Raw genomic sequence first — 16,463 nt, forward strand, 5'->3', positions numbered from 1 at the left:
CATTGCACTCACTCAACGAAAACTCTTCTAGACAATCCGCTTGACCAATTTCTATGTTCTAATTATTTTAATATTTATTTATGCTTTTATTTTTTTAATACCACCCATATCAGGGAGACCATGCTAGGTGGTTTCCAATAAAAAGGAGCAAAAAGTACAGCAGTATATTAAAACATCATTCACACAACCAATCATAATACAAACAGGGCACATAAGCTGTGTACATAATAAGACGAAAAATTAATGAAAGCCACTTGAAAGTAATGAGCTTTCAATTGTTTTCTGAAAGTTTGATAATCAGTGATGTTTCTTAGTACCAGGGGTAAAACTTTCCAAGAGATAGGGTCAGTGATAGAAAAAGCCCTACCACGGATGATTTGCAATTGGCACGTTTTGACAGTGGGGACAATTAATCTAATCTGGTTGGCTTCTGTTTTATTTTTGTTTTGCATAACCTTTACATAAAGTTTTAGTGATATGAATATCAAATCAAGTTTATATTGGATGTTTTTGTACTTTTTCCTTTTTGAAATTATGTGATGATTGTTTTTTATTATGTAAACCGTAGAGATAGAAACTTGCTTTCTGTGCAACGCTATATAAAAACTGCATAAATAAATATAGTCTTTTGAGACTATCAGCCATTCATTTCTTCTCCTCTATTGCCTCTGGCTTTACCCTTGATTGATTGTTTTCCTATTTATCTAACCAATCTTTTAGTGATCTTGTTAATTCATTTGCTCCTACATCTCTAACTAGTTGTATATATCAAGGTGCTATTTTTGGGTCCCATGCTATTTTTCTAGTCCCTTCACAGTTTCCTCATTTTTATTTACAGTTATTTGTAGCACTGATTACATGAAAATTTGCATCTCCTTTTCACCCCTGTCCTCCTCTTTATCCAGTCTCTCCTCTAAAGCTTTGTGGATATGTTCACACTTTCTTTTACTGAACCTATCCAAACTTTAGGTCATCATCTTTCCTTTCCTGTTATTTATTTCCATTGATCCCACTCCACTTTCTTTTTCTGATTATATAAGAAATCTGGATACCATTTTCAATCCCACTCTCTTTCTCATTTCATTTATCAAAACACTGTTTTCCCCTTTGTAACCAGCTGTGTAATATATGGAAAATCTGTACTTTCCTTATGCCTGCTTGTTATCCTCCCCCCATGCTCTTTTTACAGTTCCTCCTGCCTTGATTGCTATAACAGCCTATTAGCTGACCTACCTATCTCGGCCCTCTGGCCTTTTTCAAGTTCTCTAAAATGCAGCTGTCTGACTCTACCAATTGACCCCTTGTCACCAAGCCTTTCCACTTATTGCTGGATTGCACTGGCTCCCAGTGAAATGTAACTGCCATTTCAAAATCCTCAAACCATTTGCATCCCTGTTTCTACTGCCTCATTTAAATCCTCTGCTTTCTCTCTCTTCTCATCTTCATTTCTGCTCACACTGCTTTCTGTTCCTTGTATACAAAAGGTGTCTCATGTTTGTGCTTTCTTTCTCTCTGCTCCTCATCTCTGAAAACTCCTACAATTGAGGTTTCTGCTGATAAATCTTTAAGAATAAACTTAAACTCACTTTTTCAATCTTGCCTTTAAATAACTAATAGCAAGATTCATCAAAAAGTGTTACTAATGCATTGATTTCAAAAAGGAGTGTGTTAATGGAATTACTGCATATGAGAGAGAGAGAGAAAAAGAGAGAGAAAGAGAGACTCTTCCTACAAGGGCCTCATAGTAGGGAAATATTTATATCTGTATAGGAAGGTCACCTAATAGATTGAGGTGTTAGCGGTGGTTTAGGGTTTAGGGGCCAGTTTTGCATGTAGAGTGAGATGTACAAACAGCAAAGTACACCTTGGTGAAGATTTGACGTCATTTGCAGTGAGGAAAATCTCAAAAAGATTTAATTTCTACTATGTTCTTTCACCCTAGCTTGATGGACTCTAACAGGGTACCATCAAGCTAGGGTGAGATAGCATAGTCCAAATTTTCATCTTTTTGAGACTTTTCTTACTCCAAATAACTTCAGGTCTTCACCAAGATGAATTGTGCTATTCGTACATCTCACTCTACATGCAAAACTGGCCCCTAAACCCTAAACCACCGCTAACACCTCAACCTATTAGGTGGCCCTCCTATAGAGATACAAATATGTGCACACAGGGCAGTTCTACCTAGAGGCTATCTCTACTCCATTCCATTCCACTCCAGTCCCCTCCCCTCCACAAGCCCAGAAAAAGCCAAAATACAATTCCAAAAATTTATCATAAATTGCATTATGGCCATTTCTGGAATATCCCACAGCCTAATGCCAGGAAAAAAGGTGTAGCTATTTCCAGCATTAAAACTGTGCAATGACATGCATTATGCTATCACTCAGTGCAATATTGCCCCTTGTTTAACTAAATCCCACCCCTCCCAAAAATTTGCATTCATGCCAGTCATTACAGGTTTTTTGCTTGTGTTATGGCATTAACGCTCGCATTAACACGTTATCTCGTGCATTAACACCATAATGCATTTTGATGAATGACCCAGTAAATTATCAGCTCTTTTTCTCATTCTGATTGTTTTGTTTATGCACCATTGTCAGATAGCATTGTTGACGCTTATGTTTTTAAGGTGCTGGGATAATGACACTAGATAAATGCATAAATGCATTAAATAAATAAATATGGGGTCAATTTATCCATTTGTGTACTAGAAAGAATTCAGAGGCAAATAGCTATTCAGACTAGCTGGCAAACAAGAATTTTTGCAATTCACTTTCAGAGCAAGGACTGTTTGGGTGGCCGAATAGCAAAGAACTGTACGCAAGTGAGCGTATAATGAATGAAATTGTACCTGGTCTGTGCCAAGCCACACAATACATTAACTAGTACTTCATTTCCCTATGCATGAGCTTTCTTATCCCTTTTTAGCCTTGGCTCAATAGGAAGAGAGGCATATCAGATCATACTGATATCTACGAATGTAACAGTTTCTGTGTGTCCGTCCCCCCATCCGCCCTTTATAATTTTTAAATAGCTGAACCCAGCTCAACCAAACTTAGTGTAGAGCTAGGTCATTGTGGAAACATTAGAATATTTCAGCTGTTAAACTAGGGGGATCTGGGAGGAGGTCAAAATTGTGATTTTTGCCATAAAAATGCATTGGAGGTACAACCAAGGCATTCTAGAATGTTGCTCCTTCTACTTGTTTAGTGTGCAAAGTTGTCCATGTCATGACTGCAATAATTTAAGGAAACTAAATCAAGCATGCATAGGACCATAATGTGAGCATAATCTCATGGCAAGAAGTTGAAAATGTCTACCTAAACTCCTATAATCCCAATACTACCTAATTTGCATTCTTTCTGAAACACTTTTTTGGTCCAGCTCCATAGAAATGAATGAAGAAAATACCAATACTTAAACATGTTAAAAACACCACTTATTACAGTATTACAGTGAGGAAATAAACTACCAATGCTTTATTAAGCTACAGGGCATTGACAAGAACAGCATGAGTAGGAAAGTCAACAAACAGTTGTAGACATCTATACAATTTTATTCTGCATCATTCCATCAGAGTTCACCTGTCCTAAAAGGCACCGTCTTTACTGAACATTAAGCAAAAACATCTCTATACCAAGCTATCCTTCACCCACCCACGCCCCCCCCCCCCTCCCAATTGAAGTCTTGCTCTTACTATCTGAAGAGTACAAAAAATGGTGGAAAGATGAAAGTAAATCAAAGGAAAATTGATAGCACTGTTATAAATGCATAAATACATTATTAATCTAAATTAATAATAGTTTATAGTCTATTTGGTTTTATATACCGTTACATCAGTTATTCAACCATCACAACGGTGTACATAAAATACAGTTGTATACAATAATATAGTAATCTAATCAGTGACAAATTAATAGACAAATCATAAAATCAAATATTAAATTAAGCTAAAACAAAAAAAACCATGAACCTATAACTTTGAAACTTTAAAACATTAATGCATTGTGATAATTGTAATAATAATAATAAAATGTTTTACACCACAAGGATAAACACATTCAATATAATAGAGGTTCACTTCTATATATAATATGTTAAAATGCTAATATAGGAGCCAGTTGCAGAAAACAAAAGTATTAAAACTAAAAATCAGGCATAGGCATGTTTCAGTAGTACTGGATGCAATAGGTAATCTTTGTGTAAAATAATGGAAAAGATAAATAAAAGAAGATAATAAAGATCAATAAAACAGTAATTATAAACACAGGAGCATTTGTTATAATCTGACACTCGACATCCCAAAAAATTATTTAATTTCAAATGAAGCTCATATAGAAGCTCTTTTCCCATTTCTATCCCATACCCCTGGTTTCAGCATCTAGTAGTGGAACTTCCTGTCATAAGTGTTATGCAGGAGTATAATAGGTCATATTCCTGCATAGTCTGTTTATTCAGCTGTTGAATAATGGAATCTGAAGATAAAATCCGAGGGTAAAGTTGTCTGCTGGTGAGAAGTGCCCTCCTCTCAGTGGCTGAAAGTGCACATGTGGTTTAACTGCACTCATACACATAATTGTGGGAGAAAGAGGAATTTCCTGGGATGGAAGGAGGGAGATCGAGGGTGGGAAATTATGCACAAAGATCTGATTTTCAAATTCTCACATGTACTTTTCCTCATGGACCCACCCCTATACAAATAGCAGAGCCAAAGTCTATGGGTACTTTTGTAACTGTGGACTTTGCTGGTTAGATTTTCAAAAGCCAACTCCACAGGAAGTTTCCCTTTGAAAATGAACTTGCAAGCCGAAGGATACAAAAATACTTGTGGACCTGTGAAATATCTAATCTAATGCAAATTGCTCCCTTGTCCTTGAATTTTTCAGTTTATAGAATAATGTTACCATCTAATACTTTACTGAAATGTGCTAGGTATCTGAATGTTTGTATGGTATGCCTCCTTCCCCTTTCCCAAATCCTTTGTTAAATCTGACTGGTTAATTTGAGGTCATCGGAGTTGATAACCCCCAGTCTCCTTACCGTTTCAAGACTACCAGTTCTTCTCCCTCCAAAAATGTATTTTGCACTTGCATTTCTGCACTCTCAATACAGGATTTTGCTTCTTTTTCATCAAAGTGTATTTGCCATAATTTAAAGCATTTTCAAATTTTTTAAATCATATTTAAGCTTTTCTACCCCTACTGGTGTGTCTGCTGTGATACAAATTTTCACATTTTCATAGGCGTTCTTTCCCTTCTAATGTTGGCATAGCACTTATGCTTGTGGCACCCATATAGTCACTTTCCCTTCACCAGAGTGGAGCCTGTTGACTACACAAACATCTCATCCAGATTATAAAGTTTCTTCTAACTCCCAAACTGGCTCACTGGCTTACCAGTCTTCAGTGTGGAATACTGCCAAAGACTTTACTGAAATCAAGACAGTTCATGTCTACACTCCCCTTCCTCTCTCCCTCTCCGGGCCAATCTATTATTCTAGTCACTTCATCAAAGCAGTCAATGAAGATTACTTGACAAAAATTTCCCTTTGTGAAACTATGTTGCCTATGTAAAGCCACTATAGATTAAACATGATCAGTAGGTCCAACTTTGCTATACACTCTGGCAATTTGGTTAATTGTTAGTGTTCCCATAATCATATCCATGATAGATTATGGATTATTTTACCACCCTTAGCCACTGTTGAAACAGCCACTGTTCCTTCTTTCCCTTTCCTACCCCTTCTGTAAAGGTCAGACAATGGACAGTAGAATGTCTAAGGCATAGCCTCAGTTTCTTGTGGCAGCTCATAAATAGAATCTGTGGCAAAAATGTGAATATCTTGAAGTACATTGACACACAGTGACAAACATTTCCATCATTTATTTTATATTATAGCACTTAGGGGCCGATGCAATGCAGTGCATTCAGCCGAGTGCACTGTTTAACCAGCAGGTGGACACGGGTTGTGTAGGCGCTACCTAATCCCTTATGCAATAAGGGGCGGATTTTCAGAGCCCTGCTCGCCTAAATCCGCCCAAAACCGGGCGGATTTAGGCGAGCAGGGCCCTGCGCGCCGGTGAGCCTATTTTACATAGGCCTACCGGCGCGCGCAGAGCCCCGGGACTCACGTAAGTCCCGGGGTTCTCAGAGGGGGGCGTGTCGGGGGGCGGGCCCGAACCGCGCGGCGTTTAGCGGGCGTGTCGGCAGCATTTTGGGGGCGGGTACGGGGGCGTGGCTACGGCCCGGGGCGGTCCGGGGGCGTGGCCGCGCCCTCCGTACCCGCCCCCAGGTCGCGGCCCGGCGCGTAAGAGGCCCGCTGGCGCGCGGGGATTTACGCCTCCCTCCGGGAGGCGTAAATCCCCCGACAAAGGTAAGGGGGGGGCTTAGACAGGGCCGGGTGGGTGGGTTAGGTAGGGGAAGGGAGGGGAAGGTGAGGGGAGGGCAAAAGGAAGTTCCCTCCGAGGCCGCTCCGATTTCGGAGCAGCCTCGGAGGGAACGGGGGTAGGCTGCGCGGCTCGGCGCGCGCCGGCTATACAAAATCGATAGCCTTGCGCGCGCCGATCCAGGTTTTTAGCAGATACGCGTGGCTCCGCGCATATCTACTAAAATCCAGCGTACTTTTGTTGGCGCCTGGAGCGCCAACAAAAGTAGGCCTATTCGCGGAGTATGAAAATCTACCCCTAAGGGGATTACTGCCTCCAAAACATGCATCCAATATGCGGCGAAACTAATAGCGCACATCGTATGCAAATGCATGTTGATGATACTATTAGAGAATCACCTGCAATGCAAAAAAAAAATGAGCATCTACTCATTACTGCTTTTCTGTACGTACTCCTACTTAATATTGTTGCGATATTAAGTAGGAGGAACAAAAACTTTAAAAAAGTTTTAAAAAATGCCGGTGGTCACTTTTGGAAACGGATGCTCAGTTAACAAGCATCTGTTTCCTGAACCCCTGGCAGTGCACCGATAAATTCAGAGTCCGTTGTCAAGGAGGCACTAGGGGTGCGCAATCATGCCCCCAGGAGGGGGCTGAACACTCAGTGCCAGCTTTAGCTTGTTTTAATTGCATTGGCCCCTTAGTAAGAAAACAAAAGAAAAGTAAGTTGAAATGAAGGGTTTAGACATCCATGTGTGCGCACCAGGAACCGTGTTCACCTTTTAAAATCTACCCCTTAATTACCAAGGAAAACTGAGGCCCTCTATGCAGTAGCATCAGTATGAGGTCTAAAGCATTCTGTGACCTAGCATTATCACAGTCATGGAGGAGTTAGGACCTCAACAGGCAGATTGACAGTCTGGTTCCATACAGCAGGCTGTGCTGTTACAGTTTCCATCAGTTACGGGCCGATACAGAAAACTTTGCGGGAGAGCCCAGGCCACTCTCCTGGGTGTGCAATCCAGTAAATAAATTTATGTAAATGAGGGCCTGTGGTAAAAGGAGGCGCTAGGGATACTAGTGCATCCCTAGCACCTCCTTTTTGACAGAAGCGGTGGCTGTCAGCGGGTTTGACAGCCGACGCTCAATTTTACTGGAGTCGATTCTCGAATCCGTTGACAGCCACGGGTTCTGAAAATGAACGCTGGCATAATTGAGTGTCCATCTTCCAACCCACAGGCCGTGGGCAGATTTTTTAATTTTTTTTTATTTTTGGGGCCTCCGACTTAATATCGCTATGATGTTAAGTCAGAGGGTGTACAGAAAAGCAGTTTTTTCTGCTTTTCTGTACATTTCCCCAGTGCCGGCTGAAATTAACGCCTGCCTTTGGCAGGAGTTAATTTTTTAGAGTAAAATGTGCGGCTTGGCTGCCCATTTTACTTTCTGTATCGTGCGAGAATAAATGATAGGCCCATCAACATGCATTTGCATGTTGCGGGCGCTATTAGTTTCAGGGGGGTTGGCCACGCGTTTTCGACGCGCTTTTACCCCTTACTGTATAAGGGGTAAAACTAGCACGTCGAAAACGCGCGGCCAAACGCGGGCTAACAGTGCGCTCCACCGGAGCGCATTTTACTGTATCGGCCCATTAATAATTGATAGGGATGTGAATTGTTTTTTAACAATTTAAATTATCGTCCGATATTTTTAATATCGTCATTAATTGTTAAAGAGTGCGATACAATAGAAATTCCCCCGATTTATCGTAAAAAAATCGTTAATTGGGTTAGTGCGCACTAACAGGAAGTTAGTGCGCACTAACAGAAAATGATACAATTTGACACTTTTCAGATCAGTTAAGGTCAGTTAGGAATGAATATGTATTCCTATTGGCTGCCCTCTTATTTACTGATGTTACCAAGGTTCCCACTGAGGTGATGGTTTAATATATGGGGGATGGGAAATGGAAACGGTTGGTAGCTTGACAAAGGGAAGGGAAAGGGGGCGATGAAGGGCCAAGCAGTCCCACTCCCTGGTCTCTGAAGGACAGATCTCTTCAGAAAATCAGAGCTGCTGAATGCAGGGGCTATTTCCCCCTTCACATCCCTCTTCCCCCCCCCCCCCCCCAATTCATTGTGCTCAAGTTTGCAGTTCCTGTGTTAAACTAAACTTCTTTTTTTTCACTAGAGTAGAATAAAATAAAATGAAGTACTTTGTGTATTAAACTAAAGAAAGTAAGAAACTACATAAAATGAAATTAAGTACTTCTCTATATTCTATTTTAGTGAAATAAAACATTTAATAAAGAAACTTGCAACCTGAGCTTCAAAACATTAACATACTATAGAAAAACTAAACAAAAAACTTTATTATTAATTTATTATATTTACAGTGGTTAAATTTAAAGAACAGGCTGAGGCTAGACTGGCTACTGGCTAGTGGCTACTACTAAAGAACATTTCCTCAAATGTTACTTTTAAACCATTAAGTAACAATTTTTGATAGTGCGCACTATTCAGAAAAACGATTTAAAAAAAAAAAAATCATGCCGATCCGATTTTTTTCTCCCCCCAGCCGATCCAGATGGTTAAAACGATCGGGCACACGATTCATATCGATAATAACTGATACTCTTCTGGGTATGTAGTGAATATCTTGCTGGTAAAATTGTGGTTTTGTTAAACTGCATTATAAGTTGAAATAGTGTCACTATTAATAAAGCTATGGACTGCAGCACTAGTGGTTCGGTAGCAGAAACGTTTCATGCCACACTGGAGGCCTGGTTTCAATTCTTAGTCCATACAAACTTATTCTAATCAATGTAAACTTATTCCACTCCTTGCCCTGTATTTGCATGTTAGGGGTTGGAGGTGGAAGCAGTTTTAGAAGGGGAGCAAGATGGTTAAAATCATTTTGGATGCCTGTGCTATCATAAACAAATTTACTAATAAAGCAACTTTAATTCTAAGCTATGTTCTTTGTTCTGCAATGAACAAAACCTAAGACTCATCAGGACAATATTTTTTACTTTTAGTACAGTATGTAACGGAAAATATTGATAATTGCTGACCTTTTTAACTGAGACTTCAGTTCAATGTTTACTGAGCTTAAAGCTACTGCAATACATCACAAAACAGGCTTTTAAGATGACGCATCTTGCAAAATGTCATAAACCATATATTATTTGCTTTTTTTAAGCTAAGCATTGAGTTTAAATTTGCACTCTAGTAGCAATAAAGCTCTGCTTGCCATGGGTCCATTGCACTGTAAACCACTGACTGGACTGGGAAATAGCACTATGCCTACAACAGATTTTTATATTAAACCAAGGAGTAGCTTTCTTGAGAAAAGCGAAAAAATAGCAAGTAGTTCAGCAATAACTATTGACTGCACCATAGCAATGAACTGCAAAATCTTAGTATGTGATAGATTGTAATCTTACCATGGCAGCACATTTGTGCTATTGCCCACAAGGAATGGGGAGAATCAGCTTAACTTGGTCACTGTGCAATTTGGCTGTGGTGTGTGTGACATTGCTCACACTGCCTTTCTCAAATTAAAAGCAGTGGCGAGATTGAGACCCATGTTACCTCCCCAAGATTTCCGTACTGTTGTGTTACGATCCCGGTCACTAGCCTAGTGACCGGGCTCTTACCTTCCTCCGTGGCGCCGCGAACCGCCGGGTTTCTGGCCTCCAGGGCCGCATGGCAGCGGCGTCTCCTCGTGGAGACGTCGTCAGAAACTCCTCCCCCCAGCCCTGGTACGCGCGCGCGCGAAGAGCCGTGTTTTAAGGCGTCTGCACCCGGATGTGCAGACACGCCTCTTTTGACGTCAGCTGATTGAGCAGGGGATTTAAGCCGGGACTTTTGAAGTTGCAATTCACCTTGCAACGAGGTTTCTCTTCGGAGTGCTAGTTGCCATCGTTTATCTGCCTGCCTGGTTCCTGACTTCTGCCTGCCTGACTCTGGTATCGTTTATCTGCCTGCCTGGTTCCTGACTTCTGCCTGCCTGACTCTGGTATCGTTTATCTGCCTGCCTGGTTCCTGACTTCTGCCTACCTGACTCTGGTATCGTTTATCTGCCTGCCTGGTTCCTGACTTCTGCCTGCCTGACTCTGGTATCGTTTATCTGCCTGCCTGGTTCCTGACTTCTGCCTGCCTGACTCTGGTATCGTTTATCTGCCTGCCTGGTTCCTGACTTCTGCCTGCCTGACTCCGGTATCGTTTGCCAGCCTGGTTCCTGATCTCTGCCTGCCTGACTCCGCTCTCTGCCTGCTTGTACCCCGGTTCGTATCGCTTCCTAGGATTCTTCTGTTATCACCTAAGACCCAGCGGTCCGGGTCCCTACAGGCTCCTCCTGGGGGGATCTCGGGCTTCCAGGGCGAAGACTCCTAAGCCCTAGTGACCCGGGCCTCCACAGCTCCTCTGGAGGGGTCACGGGTTCCCAGGTGAAGATTCATCGTTTCATCTAGTCTGCCTCCCGTCCGTCTCCCTCCGGCGGTCGGCCCAAGGATCCACTTCCGGATTGGTCAATCACAACAGTTTGCAAGGCCATGGATCCGGCAGATCTCGCTGGGCTTCAGGCCATTCCTGGGTTGGCACAACGCCTGGTGCAGCAGCAACAGGTGTTGGATTCGTTAGTAGCCACGGTTGAGCGCATGGCTACTCGAATGGACAATGAACCTCCTGGACAGGCTCCGCCTCCGGTTCCGGCTCCAGTAGTCACATTCCAGACTCAGACCCAGCTGCCTGCTCCTTCTCGTTATGCTGGGGATGCCAAAGCTTGTCGTGGTTTTCTCAATCAGTGCTATGTGCGGTTCGCTCTACTTCCCAATCAGTTTCCTACTGATGCAGTCAAGGTGGCGTACATTTTCTCCCTGCTGGATGACAAGGCGCTGAATTGGGCATCTCCTATGTGGGAGAAGAATGATGCCGCTCTCTCGAGTCTGGACCTCTTTGTGGCTGAGTTCAGAGCCGCGTTCGATGAGCCTGCTCGCCAAACTTCAGCGACTTCGGAGCTCTTGCAAATTCGCCAAGGACCACGTACACTGGCAGAGTACGCTCTGGAGTTCCGCACTCTGGCGCTTGAGGTGGGGTGGCGAGATGATGCCCTTCGGGGGATTTTTCTTGAAGGTCTAGCAGGCCGGATTAAAGACATTCTTGCTGCCAGAGAGCTCCCTGAAGATCTCAATGCTCTCATAGAGCTTGCTGGACGCATTGACCAGCGGTTGCAACAGCGGGCTAGAGAGCTACGCCCACTACGGCGCATGTCGCCACTAGCGCCGGTCTCGTCTAGACCTCTTGCCTCTGTTCCCCGGTCTACGGGGGCTACCGCAACACCATCTTCTGATGAGCCAATGCAGCTGGGAAGAACTACCCTGACTGAGGAGGAGAAGCGCCGCCGCAGGACACAAGGTCTGTGTTTGTATTGCGGCGGGAAAGGACATTTCCTGTCTAATTGCAAGGAACGGCCAGGAAACGCCCACGCCTAGGAGTAAGGGAGGAGTGTCCCCTGGGCTGTTTGAACGCTGCTCCTCAATGTACGGTACCGGTAACTTTAAAATTTCCCGAGGAGTCTTTTGAAACTCGGGCTCTGATCGACTCAGGGGCTGGAGGGAACTTCATTGCTCAGTCTCTGGTTGAGCGCCTGCAAATAACTACTCAACCTCGGGAGCCCTCCTTGCGAGTCACCTCCATTCAAGGGACTCCATTGGCCGGGAGTATCTCCTTGGTTACAGCTCCGATTTCTCTCCAGACCGGCCTATTCCACAGCGAGGTGATCTCTTTCCTGGTCTTGGAAAAGTCGGTACATCCTATAGTTCTTGGCCTACCGTGGTTACAGCAACACTCTCCCATAATTCACTGGGACAATTTACAGATTGCTCAATGGAGTCCACAGTGCTTCCAGTCCTGCATTACTACTACTGGGAGTTCTCCCATCACTCTGGCACATGCGGGGCCAATTCTTCCGGCGGTGTACAGTGAGTTCTCCGATGTATTTTCTAAGGAAAGGGCGGAGTTGCTGCCACAACACCGTCCCTTCGACTGTGCCATCGAGCTTCTTCCCGGTACTACACCACCCCGGGGTAGGGTGTATCCGTTATCCCAACCAGAGACTAAAGCCATGTCCGATTATATTAAGGAGAACCTCGCTAAGGGGTTTATACGTCAGTCTACGTCTTCTGCAGGGGCAGGATTCTTTTTTGTAGCCAAAAAGGACGGATCTTTACGTCCTTGCATCGCCTACCGTGGTTTAAATAGGATTACTAAAAAGAACCGCTACCCGTTACCCTTGATCCCAGAACTTTTGGACAGACTCCAGGGGGCTCGAGTTTTTACCAAACTGGACCTAAGAGGAGCCTACAATCTTGTGCGCATCCGTCCCGGGGATGAGTGGAAGACTGCTTTCAACACCCGGGACGGGCACTACGAATATCTGGTTATGCCATTCGGCTTGTGCAATGCTCCTGCCGTATTCCAGCATCTCATGAATGAGATTCTTAGGGAACTGCTGAACACTTGTGTCATTATCTACCTGGATGATGTTCTCATATTTTCGCAAGATTTGGATTCTCATCGCCGACAGGTCCGGCAAGTTCTTCAAATTCTCCGAGACCAGCACCTTTACGCCAAACTGGAAAAATGTCTCTTTGAGCAGGACTCTTTGCCTTTCTTAGGGTATATCGTGTCTGCCACAGGATTTCGCATGGACCCAGAGAAGGTTTCGGCCATCAAGAAGTGGCCTCAGCCTACAGGATTAAAGGCGTTGCAACGCTTTCTGGGCTTCGCCAACTTTTACAGACACTTTATTCCAGGATACTCCCGGCTGGTGGCACCTTTGACAGCCTTAACAAGGAAAGGAGCGGATGTTCGCCACTGGTCTGCAGAGGCTTGTAAAGCGTTTCAAGATTTAAAGGACGCGTTTCTGTTGGATACTTGCCTACGACACCCTGATCTGTCACGTCCCTTCATAGTGGAGGTAGATGCGTCCAGTGTGGCGGTAGGTGCAGTACTTTCTCAGCACTCTAGTGCAGGAACTTTACTCCCATGCTCGTATTTCTCGAAGAGATTCACTCCTGCCGAAAACAATTACGGTATCGGCGATAAAGAACTTCTCGCCATCAAGTTGGCGTTTGAGGCATGGAGGCAGTGGCTAGAAGGAGCTCAGCACCAAATCACGGTGTACACTGACCATAAGAACCTGGAGTTTCTTTCCCAAGCCCAACGCCTCAATCCCAGGCAGGCGAGATGGTCATTGTTCTTTAGTCGGTTCGATTTTATCCTCAAGTACCGACCCGCCGCTAAGAACATCCGAGCCGATGCTCTGTCCCGTAACACCATCCTTGAGGAAAGGAGTGACTCTCCACAGTATATCATTGACCCAGCCAGGATTTCTCTTGACTACACTAGTGTATCTCAGCAAGGACGAGTAGTAGTACCTCGACGAGACCGAAGGAAGGTTCTGGAGTGGGCTCACGACTCCCTTACAGGAGGTCATGCCGGCCGAGTAAGAACTCTCACTCTCTTGAATCGATTCTACTGGTGGCCTCGGGTACGTCAGGACGTTCAGGAATACGTGGCATCTTGCCCAGTATGTGCCAGGCAAAAGCCACTTTCGGGTCGACCTTGGGGTCTGCTACAACCGTTACCCATTGCCACAGAACCATGGACACATATTGCCACAGACTTTGTGGTAGATCTCCCTCCTTCAGAGGGTAAGACTGTAATTTGGGTTATTGTGGACCGTTTTTCTAAAATGGTACATCTCGTACCACTGGACAAACTGCCTTCTGCACCTGAGTTAGCACAGCTGTTCGTACAACACATCTTTCGAGTCCATGGTCTTCCACAAAGTATAGTCTCTGACCGTGGACCTCAGTTTACAGCTCGCTATTGGCGAGCCCTTTGCAAACAGTTCGGGGTTCAGTTAAATTTCTCCACCGCTTTTCACCCCCAAAGTAATGGACAGACGGAAAGAATGAATCGGTCTCTCAAGTCTTTTCTCCGCAGTTTCATTTCTGAGAAAAGAGATAATTGGGTGGCGTTGTTGCCTTGGGCAGAATTTGCATATAATAACCATGAACACTCTGTCACGGGCCAATCACCTTTTCAAACGGTTTTTGGTCGTCATCTCAAACCTCCTGTCCCAGTTCCAGTGGAGGTGGCATCTCCTGCGGCTCAGTCAGCAGCGACTCAATTTCGTCACCTATGGCAATCTCTTCAGCATCGTCTTTCTTCTGCAGCACGGAAAGCACAGACAACAGCGAATCGTCATAGACGGGCTGCTCCGACACTACTACCTGGTACTAAAGTATGGTTAAGTACCAAAAATTTGCACCTTTCAGGCTACTCTCGCAAGTTGGCTCCTAAATTCTGTGGTCCATTTCCAGTGGCAGAACGTATTGGATTGGTATCCTACAGACTTCGACTGCCATCATCATTGCGCATTCACAATGTATTTCATGTGTCCCTGTTAAAACCTGTGATCCACTCCCGTTATCATCACCTCACTCCGGATGATGTCTCAGCATCATGTCCTGGGGATCCGGTCTATCAAGTACACGAGGTACGGGACATACGATTTCACAATCGTCGGTGGGAATATTTGCTAGCCTGGGAAGGCTGTGGTCCTGAGGAGGATTCCTGGGAACCTGCGCGGAATATCCTGGATAAGACTCTGCTGTCCCAATTTCACTTGGACAACCCTGGAAGGCCCGGTCCTTCAAAGAGGGGGCGTAAAGTGGGGGGTACTGTTACGATCCCGGTCACTAGCCTAGTGACCGGGCTCTTACCTTCCTCCGTGGCGCCGCGAACCGCCGGGTTTCTGGCCTCCAGGGCCGCATGGCAGCGGCGTCTCCTCGTGGAGACGTCGTCAGAAACTCCTCCCCCCAGCCCTGGTACGCGCGCGCGCGAAGAGCCGTGTTTTAAGGCGTCTGCACCCGGATGTGCAGACACGCCTCTTTTGACGTCAGCTGATTGAGCAGGGGATTTAAGCCGGGACTTTTGAAGTTGCAATTCACCTTGCAACGAGGTTTCTCTTCGGAGTGCTAGTTGCCATCGTTTATCTGCCTGCCTGGTTCCTGACTTCTGCCTGCCTGACTCTGGTATCGTTTATCTGCCTGCCTGGTTCCTGACTTCTGCCTGCCTGACTCTGGTATCGTTTATCTGCCTGCCTGGTTCCTGACTTCTGCCTGCCTGACTCTGGTATCGTTTATCTGCCTGCCTGGTTCCTGACTTCTGCCTGCCTGACTCCGGTATCGTTTGCCAGCCTGGTTCCTGATCTCTGCCTGCCTGACTCCGCTCTCTGCCTGCTTGTACCCCGGTTCGTATCGCTTCCTAGGATTCTTCTGTTATCACCTAAGACCCAGCGGTCCGGGTCCCTACAGGCTCCTCCTGGGGGGATCTCGGGCTTCCAGGGCGAAGACTCCTAAGCCCTAGTGACCCGGGCCTCCACAGCTCTTCTGGAGGGGTCACGGGTTCCCAGGTGAAGATTCATCGTTTCATCTAGTCTGCCTCCCGTCCGTCTCCCTCCGGCGGTCGGCCCAAGGATCCACTTCCGGATTGGTCAATCACAACACTGTTGTACAGGTGATGGTAATGCCATTTTTAGCAGTATTACTGACATACTCTTACACATTTTACAAATCATTCAGAATATGGCTGCCAGGATTATCTGAGTCCCTTATCAGGCACATATTGCTCCGATGATCTCTAATCTTCATTGGCTTTTGATTGCTTGGCATATAAATTTAAAATTTTAACTTTACTTATAAGGATAATCCATAATCTAGGCCTCATATCTATGAAAGTATATGTTCCTTCTAGACGCCCCCCTTCTGAAGGCAAAATGAGATTTCTGTTCCACCAGCTGGCTGTGCTCATTTACATTTTACCAGAACCTATGCTTTTTCAGTTGCTGGCCCCATTTTTTGGAACATATTCCCCCAGATTTGTAACTAGAAGAAGATTATTTATCAATCTAGTGGGAGCACTGAAAGGAGTGGATCACCTTGCTGGTGGTAGAAAAGAATCAGTAAGTACTGCTTGGGGAAATTTTTAAAAGATGAAAAACTATTG

The 16,463-nt window shown here is 44.7% G+C and overlaps 1 protein-coding gene across 6 annotated transcripts in view; it reads right to left on the reverse strand.

The window, feature by feature from the left end:
- The window catches only part of PDE1A (phosphodiesterase 1A), a 733,908-nt gene that overhangs the window by 572,383 nt on the left and 145,062 nt on the right, over positions 1–16,463 (reverse strand). The gene's annotated exons all lie outside the window — the stretch shown is intronic.

The sequence above is a fragment of the Rhinatrema bivittatum genome, chromosome 6, assembly GCF_901001135.1.
Source record: "Rhinatrema bivittatum chromosome 6, aRhiBiv1.1, whole genome shotgun sequence".
Classification (NCBI taxonomy): domain Eukaryota; kingdom Metazoa; phylum Chordata; class Amphibia; order Gymnophiona; family Rhinatrematidae; genus Rhinatrema; species Rhinatrema bivittatum.